The following is a 17,255-nucleotide window of genomic DNA, read 5'->3' on the forward strand; positions in this document are numbered from 1 at the left end:
TGTTGTTACAGCATGTAAAAAAAAACCCTATTCATAGAGTTAAATGAACAATAGTGCATGGCTAACCACACAGATAAAGAAAGGCTATGTGAGTCATGGGCAGTTTGAGCATGAATATAGTATTCGGTCTTTTCCATTTATCAGTTTAATGGTGGATGACACTTCATGATTTATTTAGAAATGAAACTGTTTATGTTTCTGTTGTTTTGTGTTTGTTTAAAACAAGGACTAGAAGGAAACAGCATTTTCTGCACTTTTCAGTGTCTTTTTTTAGTATTAGAATATACAGAAGTCACAAGTGATTATATTTCTGAACTACATGCATGATTTTTTGAGGTTAGTCATCGTGTCGTAAACCCAAAAAATGTCTGCATCTACAAATATAAATTCACCAAAAGAACATTGAGCAATTCTTGAAGGGAGCATGGGTTACAGAAAGACAGCAATTATAATCTATCCCAACGCCTTTCCCACACAAAAATTGAGAGCTTCCAGTTGAAAGGGTAGTCTTGTGATCTGACAGGTGATTAATTTAAATTGCTGTGTGTAGTCTTATTTGTGCACTTAAATTTAACTAACTATGATAAAAGAGTTTAGATCTGGTGAGAAATTAAAATTTTTAAAATGAAATGGTAATTCTGACTCCAGCCCAGTGTGGACTGTGCTTCTGGTTTTAATGGAGGTATAACAGTGGAATGGTTGAGCTAATTACTCTCAGGAAATGTGTTAACATTTACAGCACTACTTCTGAGCCAAGGGGAGCATGTGTGTTTCCTCCTAGCCCAAAATATTTACTAGCTTCCAGCTTCCTGATCACTGGCTCTACCACACTCACCCCACTCTGATTGTTCTCTCCTTCAGTTATGTCCTGTCCTCACCATTCCCTCTACATGGCTGTTAGTGAATTTGTCTTGATTACAGTGCAATGAAAGGTTTGTCCTGCATTAACAACCTCTGAGTGATTCAAGCTTGGGTCAGCTTAAACAGCCAGCTTTAATCTACATTAACTGATGAAGTATTGCTCATACACCTGTTCCACAGTTGTATATCAAATGACTGGCAATGAATACAGTCTGTATCCTGCACAAAGCCCCAGCAGATCAGACTTGTAAACATGCTTGTGAATTAGCATTAAAATAAAAGAAGTTCCAACTATCCTTGAGTGCTCTGAGGTCCAGTCTTGGCCCTTAAACTATTCAGCTACTTCGGATTACTTATTCTCAGAACAGTGCCTCATTATGTTGATGCCATGCCTAAATTATTTACACCATGTTCAAATGTTTACAGCTCCAATCTTTGTCCCATAAGCTTTCTTTTATTGTACTCTAATGGATAGGCCAATCTTCATCTATTATTGTCTTCAAGCTTTCACAGTTCTGATTGCCTTCACTATGTACTGTGGTGTGTGGTTTCTTAGCAACTTCACACCCTACCTCATTGTTTGATTCTCATGGCTCAGCTCATTTTGTTTACATAAAAACAGATCTTTTCTCTTTTTCCCTTTCCTCCACATTTGACTTAACCATTTGTCTGCTTTAAGATATTCTGTTACCCCCTTATTGTTCCGTATCTGACCTTCACCAGCCCGCTACTACCATTTCCCCTTCTGCAATTACTACTTCAAACCATGACATGTACTGTTGACCATTAATTCCCGTCTCAACTATGATCTCTTCCCCCAGACCGTACAGACACCCAAAACTACTCCCACCTATGACCTTTCCCTGTGTCCTTATGTGTTCTGTGGTAAACAGGAACATAGGTGCAAGAATGGACCATTTAACTCCTGGAGTCTACTCAGCCATTCATTTAGATGATGACTGATCATCTACTTCAAAGCTACTTTCCTATTCGAGACATATATTCCTTTGTTTGATCATTTCTGGAAGACAATCAATCATTGTTGTGAATATACTAATTGAGTAAGATTTCACAGCCCACTGGGTAGGGAATTCCACAGACTCACCAGGCTCTGACTGAAGAAATTCCGCTTTATCTCATTCCTAAGGGGCCTGCCCTTATTCTAGTATAGTTATAGACACCTGTCTACCCACCCCTGTAATCCCCCACGCATAGTTCAAAGAAACACCTTTTCTGCAAAAACCTTGATTAGTCCTCTAAGAATATTGTAAGTTTTAACGAGATGGTGAAACTTCACTGTAGTGGTACTTAGCTATGTCATTAATGCCAATGCTACTCATGCCTGACAGGCAGTAAACCTATAGTAAATTGTACAAGTGGCTTATTATTAATAGTGCACAATCTATGTGAAATCCACATGCTAGGGTTTTCTGTTCCAGGTTTCTTCATTGCTCTAACTGGGCCACCTATAAGTATTGAAGCCTTGATGTATGATGTTTGCATAACAATGTCATGAAAATGTTTTTATCTAACAAAGTATTCCCCTTCATTTAAACACGTTTTGTCAGTCTCCAGTGGTAACATACAAGTTTCACAGATAGAAGGTCACGTGCTGAAGATGCATTTTAGATACTTGAGTGTATAATCCAGGATAAAAATGTACCACTGAACTAGAGGAGAATTTCACCCTGGGCTATGTTGTCTTTAAAATGCGATGCTAAGCAGCGGCCTAGACTGTCTTCTCAGGTGGAGGCAAACATTTTCATGGTGTCATTTAAAAATCAGTAGTGTACATCAGGACTGGGGTGAGAAATAATCAGCCCTGGCATTTGTCCTCTTTCTGGGCCTCACTGCACTCACAAACCGTCCTCTTACGTGCTTCATGCACCCAAAATCAGGACACAATGTCGCAATGCACTTGAACTGTTTTATATAGGCTTTGCAAAACCTCTTGGCTTCTATACTTAGTTTATCAGGTCCCGATTTCAGACTGAATCATTTTACAACAATTCGCTGCCAAATAATTACACTCAACTCGGTCAGTCATACCATGAACCTTCTACTTCCTCCAAACTCGACCAAAGTAATGTTGAGACAGCAACACCCAAGAAACGCAAACCTTGAAAGCACTGTAGATAATTATCCCTTGTACAGATAGGAATCCCTTGAGTTAATAGTGACATTTTCCATTTGCACATGTCTCTTGGTTTCACTTTCAAGTTAAAAAGCGGCACGATCATCCATTAATTTAGAACCAACCATTTCACTTGCAAAGCTGTGCACCTCTACCATGCAAGTGGGTTTTGTTTACAGAAAAGTTACATTTTGCAGTTAATGATAAATATTTTCCCAATTTAAAGTGAAACTAGATGCATTTATACATATCAAGTATGATATATATGAGTGTAAACAAATGCAGATGCTGGAAATCTAAAATAGAAACAGAAAATCAGTAGCTTTCTCAGCATCTGTCAAGGGAATCCAGTAAAATAAAACGGTAATCCTTGAAAATGAACACACTGATGCCCTGATCTGAGGTATACTAGTCAGACTAGTACGCTTCATTTGTAAGTTTTACTGGTTTTCCGTTCTGTATACAGAGTCTACATTTCTGGTGCATAATCTTCATGAGCTTTTTGGAAAAGTCACTGATCTCTGCCTTTCTGTCTCTCATAAATGCTGAGTATTTCCAATGCAGCACATATTTTTTGGGAGCAAAATGATCTCCTTTTGCTCACCCTCTGACAACCATTCAGACTTCTTGGGCCGAATCCCCCCACATTCTGAACAACATGATCAATGATGAGAAATTTGGGGAAATTGTGAGAGAGGGCCAACGAGGAGTGTCTTGGCATCAAAAGCAAAAAGTTCCTTTTTCAAACAAAAGCATTACACAGCAAGGTGAGATTCTCATTCGTGAATGGTAAGAGGCCTATTTGCATGCATTAATATGTCATTATTCCAAAATATTATCTTGGTGTTATGCAGTTTCCCATTCCTCCACTCACTGGATAGAATCTGGACAATCCTCAAAATGAAAATAAGACCAGTTAGCTGAAAACGCCAACTCTCTAATGCTTCTCCAGACCAGATCTTGGACACCAGGCACCAATATCTCAGGCAACACTCCATGGATAGCCATTGCCAACAGCACTTTGGACCATGTGCCAGCCTCATCTCACCTTCATCACACATCTCCAATCCACTTACAGTACGGTTTTGCACTTTGGAATACACAGGGCACCTATCTTTGGAATGCTGGTCCCAAGACACTTTGCCTGCAGGGACAAGCACATAGCCCATAGATTTGACCAGGATCTTTCTTAGGGCTAAGAACAAAGCTACTGGAAATGCTCAGCAAGTCTGGCTGCATCTGTGAAGGAGAAAACAGAGTTAATGTTTCGGGTCTGATGACCCTTCCTCAGAACTGAGGAACTGAGCCCTATCTTAGGGCTGCTCACTTGGTCCTTTAGTGCTCACTCACTTTGTGGCTACTTTGATGCTGACAGAAACATTGATGTTCTGTGCTTTCCCTCTCATTCAGAGCTTAAAGGTTCATGACAGAAATTGGTGGAGAAATTTTGAAGGTCTGGCAGCATCTGCAGGAAGAAAGCAGATTTAACATTTTGAGTCATAATTGTTAGCAGTTAGGAAAACCTAGTATTTAAACTGAAGTCAAGGCTGTGGAACGGGGCCAGAGAGGGGTAGAGGTGAAAGGATAGGTGGAGAAGGAGCTCAGAGAGATATAAAAGGGGTAGGTAAACAAGGAAATTGTGATAGCAGTCCAAGACAAAAGAAAAATTGAACAAGTAAAAATAAGAGTTATGAGTACAAGACTGAATCTGTACTGAATGCAGCCTGTTTATCATGATAATGAGCCCAGAAGTACCTGAGAATGGATGACAATGCTAGAAGCAACTCACGTCATAACAGGACACAAGTGTGGGATGGAGAAAAAACACAGAAGGACAGAATCATGCTCTAAAGTTATTGAATTCAAAGTTGAATTGCAGAGACTGCAGGCTTCCCAAGTGGAAAATAGAGCATTGCTATTCGAACTTGCACTGAGCCTCACTGGAACACAGAAATATCAATGTGGGAGCACGGTGTTGTGTTGAAGTAGCAGATATTAGAAGCTCAGGGTCATTTAGCAAACAATGTAGGTGTTCTGCAAAGTGGTCACCCAGTTTGGGTTACATCTCCCCAGTGCAGGAGAAATCACACTATGAACAGCAAATACAGTAGACTCAGTTGAGTCCACAGCTTCACCTGGAAGATGGGTCTGAGACCTTGGATGCTAAGGAGGAAGAACGTTAATGGTCAGGTGTTACACTATCTGCCATTGCATGAGCAACTATCATTGAGGCATAAGGAGATGTCGAGGATGGATGAGGAATGGACCAGGGTGTCCTGGAGGGAATAGTCCCCGCTGAATACTGATGAGGGAGGGCAGGGGAATATGTATCTGGTCATGTCATCTGGAAGTGACAGAAATGGTGATTCTACAAGCCTTTGGATGCAGAGGCTTGAGGGAGGTAAGTGATCCTCTCCTTGGTGTGGTATGGAGGGGAAGGGCTCAAGTGTAGGAGATGGGTTGGACACAGCTAGGGACACTGTCAACCATAGTAGTGGGTAATCCTTGGTTGAGGACAGACGTGGATATTTCTAAGCCCTCCCCGCAGAGGGTGGCATCATCAGGACAGATAAGACAGAGAAAAAGAAACTGGGACAATGAAATGAAGTCCTCATTGGAAGTAAGGTGTGAGGAAATAATAGTCATGTTAGCTGTGGAATTTGGTGGGTTTGTAGTGTATATTGTTGGCCAGCCTCTCCCCAGAGATGAAAATATTGAGGAAGGGAAGGGAAGAGTCAGAGATGGACCAGGTGAAGTTGAGGGAAGGGTAGAATTTGAAACAATCCAATTGTCCCAGTTCTCTTTCTCCATGCCTATTGCATCTTTTCTGACAATGTCACCTGCCATAGGGTGTCTTCAGAAACATGCACCATTTTCCTCAATGAAGGATTCTCTGTTGCCGTGATCAATGGGCTCCTTAGCTATGTTCAACCATCACTCACTTTTTCCTTGCTGCTATCGGTTCAGATGAAGAGTCACTGGAACTGAAACATTAACTCTGCTTTCTTCCAACAGATGTTGCCAGAACTGCTAATTTCACCAGCAAATTCTGTGTTTGTTTCAAAATATCCAGAATCTGCAGTTCTTTGTTTTATATTTTAAAGATTCACAACGCTTCTAACATGACATGCTAAATGGCTAGAATGATTGTGCTTAGTAATAGTTCCTGGCCAAAATGTTTGGGTAAAATGCTGATAGTTTATTTGAAAGCTGACAAAGCTAAGCTCAAGTGTATGAAGGCTCCAGGAAGTGGCTATCAGATTCTCCATATTGAAAATTGAATCATAGAATCCATGCAATGTGGAAACAGGCCCTTCAGCCCAATAAATCCACACTAACCCTCAGAACATCCCCAGATCAATCGCCCTATAACTCACTTAATCTACACATCCCTGAGCACTATGGGCAATTTAGCATGGTCAATCCAACTAGTCTGCTCATCTTTGGACTGTGGGTGGAAACCCACTCAGACACAGGGAGAAAGTGCAAAATCCACGCAGGTGCTTGACAGTGGAGTCAAATCTGGGTCCCAGGTGCTATGAGGCATCAGTGCTAGCCACTGAGCCACCATACCACCCTGACACAGCCTTAAAAGTAAGGCAAACACTTCTTCTGAGAAAAGTGTACTGTTTGTTGGACAGTTGTAACGTTGATCGGTTTTTAAGCTTATAAGCCGGGGGAGAGCATGAATGCAAATTGAAGTCATAGTTAAATTAAACTTGCAGAAATGATAGAGAAGAAGATTCTCTCAGGTGTAAGTCTGTAAAGGTGTGTTTTTGGGATCTATAAGGAGGTGTATTATTACCTGAAACGGGGTATTTTTGGATCAATGGGATTATATTTTTACACCTATTTTGAAATCTTTAAAGGCATATCATAAGTATATAGTTTGGTTTATTCTATATTGTCTTTACTTCTTTGCTGTGAAAAAACTTTTGGAGTTTAAAACATTTTGGATTTAAAATCAAATCTGCAGCAATGAACACTTCTATTTCAGTGAGGGATCACCTCATGACCACCACCAAAAAAACTTATGATGTTTCAAGCCAAATTTCAGTCCAGGATCTGGCTTGACTAGTTATAATATCAGCTGGGATCATTACACTCTGTAAAACTTTGCCTGCTGCTCTTGAGTGTGATTGTGCATTTGAATGAAATTGCTAATTGCCGACATTGCTACATATTGCTAAGTTGTTAATGGACTGCTTTCCTGCTTGGAGTTTAGCAGGTGCCCAGTTTCTGGCAGTTGGCTGAGTGCCAGTGACCTCAGCACCTTCTGCTCAGTCAGCTGCAGATATGTGGCAGTGTTGTGCTCACCAGAAAGTGCTCCCACCTCTAATCTAAATAAAATACCCACTGAGGTGTCAGTTGCTGAGTTGGTGCATGGTGCAGAGGCAGCTTTCCTATTGCACCCTCTGCTGGATCTATGCTTCCTTCCTCAGAAGTAGGGGAGTAAATATCTCGCAGGGCCAGCCTCTTAGATACCAAGAGTGTGCTGATACCATTGGTAGCTGCAGGAGACACAAGTTAGAATACATTGTGAACAAGGGATTATGCATAAAAACTGAAGGAGCTGTGGATACTGTAAATCAGAAACAAAAATAGAGATTGCTGGAATTGTTCAGCAGGTCCAACAGCATCTGTGAAGAGAAATCAGAGTTAACATCTCGGGTCAGTGACCCTTCATCAGAACAGGATCATGCATGTTTGGAATACATTCATAGTAACAACAATGGCACAGTAATGCAGAATGAATCAAATCCCCACAGTGTGGAAACAAGCCTTTTGACCCACAAGTCCATACTGAACCTCAAAGCATCCCACCAAGACGCATCCCCCTAATCTACACATCCTTGAACACTACGGGCAACTTAGCATGGCCAATCTACATAACCTGCACATCTTTGGACTGTGGGAGGAAATCAGAGCACCCAGAGGAAACCCACACAGACATGGGGAGAATATGCAAACTCCACACAGACAGTCACCCAAGGCTGGAATCAAACCCGGGTCCCTGGCGCTGTGGGGCAGCAGTGCTAACCACTATGCCATCGTGCTGCCCTAATGCTTCTTATGTGATTGCCAAGACATAGAAGTTTTGGCATCTCCACAGGAATTGTTTAGTTCTCATAGCAAGCATCAGGATCATCTCTTCATGTGTGTGAAGTTCTGAATATCAGGTGCCCTAACCCCATCTTGGCTCTTTCTGACCTCTTATTCTTCTGAACTTCAGTCGATTCAAGCTTAGCCTGTCCAACTTTTCTTCATTAGACTGCCTAACCATTCTAGCTATTAGTTTAGTAAACGTTCTCTGAACTGCTTCTAAAGAGTTTCTATTCTTTTCCTTAAATAAGGAAACCAAAGCTGTGTGCAATTCTCCATTCTCATTAATGACATGGACAACTGAGGCATGATCTCTCTATTTTTTGTTCAATTTCCCTCGTGATAAAAAATGACATTCTCTTCGCTTTCCTAATTATTTACTGTACTTGTAAGGTTAGAAACTTTTTCCAATCCCTCTGCATCTCAGAGCTCTGCAAATTCTCACCATTTAGGTAATAACTTTTTTATTCCTCTTACCAAATTGTACAATATCACATTTTCCCACAGTTCATTTGCTAATTCTTGGTCCACTTGTTTAGCTGATCTATATCACGTTGTAGCATTCTTTCCACAACTTACTTTCCTACCTATTCTTACATCAACCTACTGATGGCAGCAGCACAATGATATGGGTTGGTATTTAACAGTGTGAAGTGCCAGGTCAACGACATGAAACCAATTACAAAGCAGGGAAAATCGAAGATGTTAAACTGTTCTGATCACACAGGATCTGTGACATTGCCTTAGATTTCTCAACTTGTTCTCATCATATTTTCTCAACTTTGTGGGAAAGGATTTTTCGACTGAGAGATGTACTCAAGAAGGATTCTTGAAGGAAGCATCACAAAATTGTCTTACATGTGTCTTTTGCAAACCTATTAATTTTGGTTTGAAAGCCCTGCCAACTGCACAAGCCAACTATACCAAAGCAAGAGTGTCAGACATTAGCTTTGGTATTTGGCATCAGGCAAGTTTCACACCAATTTATTCAGCATGAAATTTACTGTTGTAACACCTTAAGGCATTAGAAATAATCTGCGATCAACTGCTATCAAGTGTGCTGTCACTTTTGTAGAGTCTACTTGCTAAAGTATTCAAATGTGACTTTGAAGTGCAACACAAAGCCAAGTACCCAAATGTCTGCTTCTAAAATGTTGTTGGCGGATAGGATCAGGGTAAACCATAAGGCTTTCTATAGGTATTTAAGGAATAAAAGAATGACGAAAGGAAGATTAGGGCCAATCAAGGGATAGTAGTGGTAAGTTGTGTGTGGAGTCAGATGAGATAAGGAAGCGCTAAATGAATATTTTTCAACAGTATTCACTCTAGAAAACGACAATGTTGTCGAGGAGAATACTGAGATACAGGCTACTAGACTAGGTGGGGTTGAGGTTCACAAGGAAGAGGTATTAAAAACCCTTCAGAGGGTGAAGATAGATAAGTCCCCTGGGCCGGATGGGATTTATCCTCGGGTCCTCTGGGAAGCCAGGGAGGAGATTGCCGAGCCTTTGGCATTGATCTTTAACTCATCATTGTCTACAGGAATAGTACCAGATGACTGGAGGATAGCACATGTGGTTCCCCTGTTCAAGAAGGGGAGTAGAGACAACCCTGGTAATTATAGACCAGTGAGCCTTACCTCAGTTGTTGGTAAAGTGTTAGAAAAGGTTATAAGGGATAGGATTTATAATCATCTAGAAAAGAAGAAATTGATTAGGGATAGTCAGCACGGTTTTGTGAAAGGAAGGTCGTGCCTCACGAACCTTACTGAGTTCTTTGAGAAGGTGACCAAACAGGTAGATGAGAGTAAACCAGTTGATGTGGTGTATATGGATTTCAGCAAGGCGTTCGATAAGGTTCCCCACAGTAGGCGATTGTACAAAATGCGGTGGAATGGAATTGTGGGAGATATAGCAGTTTGGATCGGAAATTGGCTTGCTGAAAGAAGACAGAGGGTGGTAGTTGATGGGAAATGTTCATCCTGGAGACCAGTTACTAGTGGTGTACCACAAGGGTCGGTGTTGGGTCCACTACTGTTTGTCATTTTTATAAATGACCTGGATGAGGGCGTAGAAGGATGGGTTAGCAAATTTGCAGACGACACTAAGGTCGGTGGAGTTGTGGATAGTGATGAAGGATGCTGTAGGTTGCAGAGTGACGTAGATAAGCTGCAGAGCTGGGCTGAGAGGTGGCAAATGGAGTTTAATGCAGACAAGTATGAGGTGATGCACTTTGGTAGGAGTAACTGGAAGGCAAAGTACAGGGCTAATGGTAAGATTCTTGGTAGTGTAGATGAGCAGAGAGATCTCGGTGTCCATGTACACAGATCCTTGAAAGTTGCCACCCAGGTTGACAGGGCTGTTAAGAAGGCATACAGTGTTTTAGCTTTTATTAATAGAGGGATCGAGTTCCGGAACCAAGAGGTTATGGTGAAGCTGTACAAAACTCTGGTGCGGCCGCACTTGGAGTATTGCGTACAGTTCTGGTCACCGCATTATAAGAAGGATGTGGAAGCTTTGGAAAGGGTGCAGAGGAGATTTACTAGAATGTTGCCTGGTATGGAGGGAAGGTCTTACGAGGAAAGACTGAAGGACTTAAGGCTGTTTTCATTAGAGAGAAGAAGGTTGAGAGGTGACTTAATTGAAACATATAAAATAATCAGAGGGTTAGAGAGGGTGGATAAGGACAGCCTTTTTCCTAGGATGGTGACAGCGAGCACGAGGGGGCATAACTTTAAATTGAGGAGTGAAAGATATAGGACAGATGTCAGAGGTAGTTTCTTTACTCAGAGAGTAGTAAGGGAATGGAACGCTTTGCCTGCAACTGTAGTAGAGTCGCCAACTTTAAGTACGTTTAAGTCGTCATTGGATAAGCATGTTGACGTACATGGAATAGTGTAGGTTAGATTGGCTTGAGGTCGGTATGACAGGTCGGCACAACATCGAGGGCCGAAGGGCCTGTACTGTGCTGTAATGTTCTATGTTCTATGTTCTAAAATGTTGAGCACATCATCCAATTCACATAATGACCAAAAAAATTCCTTCTTCATCTACATGTTGATTTTCTTGACGATGATGTTGAAGGTATTTTCAATGTCAAGCCATAAATATTTTGCTCTTGAGATTGTGGTACTAGGCTGCCTTCCTGAACTGCTGCAGTTTGTTCGGCGTAGGGACACCCACTGTTCGGGACGGAGTTCCAGGATTTTGATGTCGTGACAATGAAGGTACAGTAATATATTTCCAGCTCAGGATGTTGAGTGTTTTAGAGGGGAACTGGCAGGCGCTGTGCATTTGCTGCCTTTGTCCTTCTGGCTGGTAGATGTCATGGGTTTGGAAGTTGCTGTCAAAGAAGCCTTGGTCAATTTCTGCAGTACATTTTATCGATAATATACACTGCTGATACTGTCTAAATGTTAATAGATGTGGTGACAATTATGTGGTTTCCTTTGGCCTGGATGATGTCGAGCTTCTTGAGCCACAGTCTGTCACAGAATCTGTTTATGTCAATGTAAATGCTGAGGTAATGATCCTATCACACCAGTTATCATAATTTATAGCCTGCAGAGATGAAACTATATGGTGTGACTGGAATTATTATCAGAAGCATGAAATGCTACTTTTCATCATAATATAATGTACATAAGAGAATTGGAAATGTGTTTAATGAATACAATCAATCAACTGCACTTTCAAGCCTGCATGTATGCTATAACTTCAAATTGTTTGGGATAGTAACAGGGGTTCAATGACTTCCACAGAAACACGGGTCAAGAAGCCAATCAATCAAGGATTAAAATAGTTAATGTGACTTCCTAAAGCCAGTTCAGATTCGAAAATGGCACATGAATTTGTTGACATTACCTGCAATAGCATATAGGAAATGTTTTATATGACCGAGGAAAAAGCATGGCCAATGCACCCAAACAAGCTCAGGTGAATTCAACAAAAACAAAGGAGTGAAAAAGACTCTACTACCACTTTCCAGAGATAGTAGGAACTGCAGATGCTGGAGAATCTGAGATAACAAGGTGTAGAGCTGGATGAGCACAGCAGGCCAAGCATTCAGACAACATGTCCATCCTGGGCCTCCTGCAGTGCCACAACGATGCTACCTGTAGGTTGCAGGAGCAGCAATTCTTATTCTGCCTGGGGAATCCTGCAGCCCACTGGTATCAATGTGGATTTCACAAGCTTCTAAATCTCCCCTCCCCCCACCGCAGCCCAAAACCAGCCCAGCTCGTCCCCGCCTCCATAGCCTGTCCTTCCTCCCACATATCCCCTCCTGCCAACTCAAGTCCCATTTTCATCTCCTACCTATTAACCTCATCCTAGCCCCTTGACCTGTCCGTCTTCCCTGGACTGACCTATCTCCTCCCTACCTCCCCACCTACACTCATCTTTACTGACTCCATCCCCGCCCCTTTGACCGGTCTGTCTCCTCTCCACCTATCTTCTCCTCTTTCCATCTTCTATCCGCCTCACCACTCACACCCTTTTTATTTCAGAACCTCCTTCCGCTCCCCCATTTCTGAAAAAGAGTCTAGCCCTGAAACGTCAGGTTTCCTGCTCCTCCGATGCTGCTTGGCCTGCTGTGTTCATCCAGCTCTACACCTTGTTATCTCTACTACTCTCCAGTATTGTGTTAAATAATGATGAAATGATAAAATGATAAATTCAATGGTTTGGCTATGAACACATGCTTTAAGCATTGACTGCATTTCACTGTCATGACAATTTATTAATGCCTGACAAAATACTAATAGTTCTAATATTCTCCAGGAAAGTGTATTGACAATGATACATTTAAATGGGGACATTTAAACATTGGCAGGTGTCAATCCAGGGTATTATCAGGGGTGTGGTGACCAGAGATCAAGAGCATAATGCTTCATTATGAAATATGAAATTATACAGGATTATCAAATCTGCAAAACACTCCTATCATTACCAAAAGCACGTCAGAAGCTGAAGCTTTGAAAAACTTGTGAAAAGAAATGAATACTGAGAACAAGAAAGAGAAGCTTAAGCCTCTTGAGTACATTCATGAATCTTTCACTGATTATCCTCAGACAGCAGAACAGTCAATGTCAGTGACAAAGATAAGGCTGAGTAAGCAGCAATCATTCAGTAACATGACTGAGCACCTGAAAAATTGACTTCAGCAGTCAAGCAAATGCAATGGGCAACTAAGGCTGTCCAACCTGATCAACAACTAAAGGATGATAAGCTGCATACGAGCCAGCCCAACATTCACCGGCCCAGGAGAGGGTCAAGAAAAAGATTCTGCCCTGTGTAAGCATCCAAGATACTGAACAAGGTAGACTAGGTATTCCAAACAGGAAGTCATTTACTGATCCAGAAATCCAGGATATCACAAAAAAAGTTACTTGTTTCACCAGAGCAATTATCTTTCATGATGGACATTTGTAAGTTTAAAGATCATCCTCCCATGATGTCATGGGAATCTGTTTGAGTTAGCATGGAAAGTTTCCGCTGCATAGGAAATTCAGGAGATCAAGAATCCACCAGATAAGATAATGGATGAACAAATGTTTCTACTGGTAGTTTTCCTACAATATGATAGTTGCATTCTTCTGCAACCTCATGCAGTAGAAAATTGCCATAGAAAATTTTGCTGTAGGGAAATTGTTATACTGTACAGTAGAAAGTTTGCATTATACAAACAGCGTCCACTATTTGTCAATCGTGGTACAGCCAATTTTCATTAATGAAACACACATTATAGCAGAAATACTGATAAAAACAACAACACCTTCCACAAAGGATATCTGAGAGATTAAAGATCCTCCAGTGGAAAATGATACACAGAATGAACAGGCCTCAAACAAGAGAATGATCATTTTACCAGGTCCAAAGGAGTACACTTTGACTAAAGCATGAAATGTCCAGTCCATTTACATTTATGAAGTCAGATGCTTTATGGGGAGCTGGGGTAGCTGGTAAATGCGACATAGTTATATACACGATTGCAAAATAGAGAACTATGGAGTAAAAATTGGGAGGGGAGTGAGTGTGGTATAAGTAATAGTTCTGAAGGGGTTAATTTTCATGTTACATGGTACTACCTATTCTACTGATGTCACACATAGTTTGTGGAAAAAGACAGGAGCTCTATTGTGGTTTTCTGCTAGAGATGTATCTCCACCAACTAAGGTTCTAGTAATTATATTTGTCCAAACGTAGCTGTGTTTATTGCCATCATGCAATAAACCTTCTCAAAGAAAACAGAAGAACAGGCCTCTCCTGTATATATTTTACTGTGTTGTTTCTTCTGCCACTATTCACTACATAAGCCCAAGGCAAAGCAACGGGAAAGGAGCACTGTTGGCAGTAAACAACCTCAGTACCATTTACCCAATATCACATATAAGTAGGGGTGGCAGACACCATTAGAAATTGGATTGGACATCTGAGAAAATACCATACACATTATATTACATATCCCCAGACTTATCTTTATTGCTTCACAGATTCTATACCTTTCTTAGCTATGTTGGTGTCATTGACAAATTTAGCTACCCTACCTTTGATTGCCTCACTCAAATAATTGGCATAGATTGTAAATGATGTTCATCATAAATTATTTGTTTTTGTACTTAAGTTTTCATTGATAAAGCTTAGAATCCAGTTTACCTTTCCTAAATTCACCATTTTATCAATCACAATACTTATTCCCTCAACTTCTCTGCTTTATTTTTTCTGTTGGAATTGTGCCTTTGATTTTTATATTGCCTCTACCATCTTTCCAACCAAAATGAATCACTTCACACTTTCCTATACTAGACCAACTAGATCAAATGTTAGCCTGTACATTATGTACTCAAATCTTGCACAGTGACCTTTGATGTGGCACCATATCAAATGCATTTTGGAAATCCAAAAACACCACAGCTGCTGATTCCACTCCATCTACTGTGAATGTTATTTTGACAAGAGGTTCAAATAGCTCTGCTAAATGTGAATTTCCTTTCACAAAGCCATGTTGGTTCTGCCAGGTGAAATCGTGACTTTAAGACTGTACTGCTATAACCTCAAAAATGGAATCTAGCACATCCTCTGTGACAGAAGTTAGAGGAACTGGTTTGGAGTATCCTGCTTGTTTTTGTTTAAATTCACTCAAGAGACATGGACATTGCTAGCTGGGCCATCATTTATTGCCTGTCCCAAGTTGCCCATGAGAAGGTGGCAGTGAGCTGTTTTCTTGAACCTTTGCAGTGCTATAGTAATGTGCAATCTTGTTAGGGAGGGAATTGTAGAAATTTGATCTAGTCACAGTGAAGGAATAACATCTATTTCCAACTCAGGATGATGAATGCCTTGGAGGAAAACTTGTAGGTGATACAGTTCCCATGTGCTTCTAGATGGACTTGGTCATGGGTTTGAAAAGTGTTGTTGAAGGATCTTTGCCCAATTTCTGCAGTGCATCTTGAAGATGGTACACAGTGTGACTGAGCATCAGTGTTAGAGTGGCTGAATGTTTTTGGATGTGTTGCCAATCTAGCCGACTGCTTTGCCCTGAATGGTGTCCTTGAATGTTGTTGGAGCTGCACTCACCCAGCAGAGGAAGAGTACTCCATCACACTCCTGGCTTGTGCTTTGTAGATGGTGGAAAGACTTTGGGGAGGATGGAAGTGAATTACTTGCTGCAGTATTCATCACATCTGACCTGCTTTTGTTGTCACTGTATTTATGTGGCAAGTCCAATTTAGTTTTGTTCAACGGTAAACCCCAGGATGGTGACAGTGAGGGGCTATTATGATGAGCATTCTATTAAATGTCAAGGGATGATGTTTAGATTTTCTCTTGTTGGAGAGGGTCATTGCCTGGCATTTGTGTTGTCTGAATGTTACTTGCCAATTTTCAGTCCAAGTCGGAATACTGTCCGTGTCTCTTGCATTTGGACATGGGCTGCTTCAGTATTTGAGAAGTCATGAATGGAGCTGAACATTGTGCAATCATCAGCAAATTTCCCCTCTTCTGACCATCTCATGGCTGGAGGTAATTGATGAAGCAGCTGAAGATGGTTCAGCACAGGACGCATTGTTGCCTGCCTCCTTTCTTGAATAAATGTGTTACATTTTCTGTTTTCTAAACCTCAGCTATATTAAAATTAAAATAGTTGGTTAAAGTTGAGTCAAAGAACTGACAATATGCAACCAAGAAAAACCGGAGTACTTGTTTTGTCTCTTTATTCCTGCTGATGACATGTTCAAGATTGAAAAGTGTATCAGCAGACTGCCCTACAATTTTGAATATTTTAATCATATTGTTAAAATATATCAATCTGACTTTGTGTTATACACTGTTGATATATTAATCTCTGATCATTCTTGGGTTGCTCACTGCTTTTTCTTGAGGAAACTCCAAACCCAATCTGAAGATTCTTTTCTTAGCTTTAAAAGTCAAATTTTAGTTACCCAAATTGATTTTGTTTTATCAAAAGCTGATTAATGATCCTTAGTTTAAGCCACAGAAAGGTACCTTCATGTTGAACTTGTTTCTGTTAGTTACTTTGTCTCATTTGGTAACAATATTAATTATCTTCATTTCATGAATCTACTGCACAAATGTGGCTATACTCTTGTTTTTTTTGCATGCCCAATAGTGCTAATATTTGGAAGCAGACAAATCTTACCAAGAAATAGACAAAAGTTTAACATAAACTTTGATTTGATAAGTATGTAGAACAGGATGAACTGTAATTAGTTTCCCGGTGAGTATTTTGGAGGAAATGGCTGGTAAATGCAATATTTGGAAAGGATGCATCAACATGATGAGCATGTATTGGATTACTTTGGATGATGTACTTAGTTTTTTTTAAAATAAACAAATTAGTATTATAACATTCCAACTTGGCAGCTCACTTCTCACAGTTTGCTGCAATGCTTAAGTTACGCAAAGAACGTATGGGTGAAATAAATCTGAGACTCACCTGATTTATTCTTTGTTTGGCTCCTAGTAGGTACAAGGAAAATACAAGGAACCTAGGCTGATAATGAGCTAACCATGGTAACAAACACAAATATAAAGTTTTGTGCCATCTCAATGAACATCTGCCTTTCTAGTGACTGTTTTGTTTTATTTTCTTTGCAGGCCCTATCACCGAATAAGTAACATTAGTCATCATAACAATG

Source organism: Stegostoma tigrinum, chromosome 14 (assembly GCF_030684315.1).
Source record: "Stegostoma tigrinum isolate sSteTig4 chromosome 14, sSteTig4.hap1, whole genome shotgun sequence".
Classification (NCBI taxonomy): domain Eukaryota; kingdom Metazoa; phylum Chordata; class Chondrichthyes; order Orectolobiformes; family Stegostomatidae; genus Stegostoma; species Stegostoma tigrinum.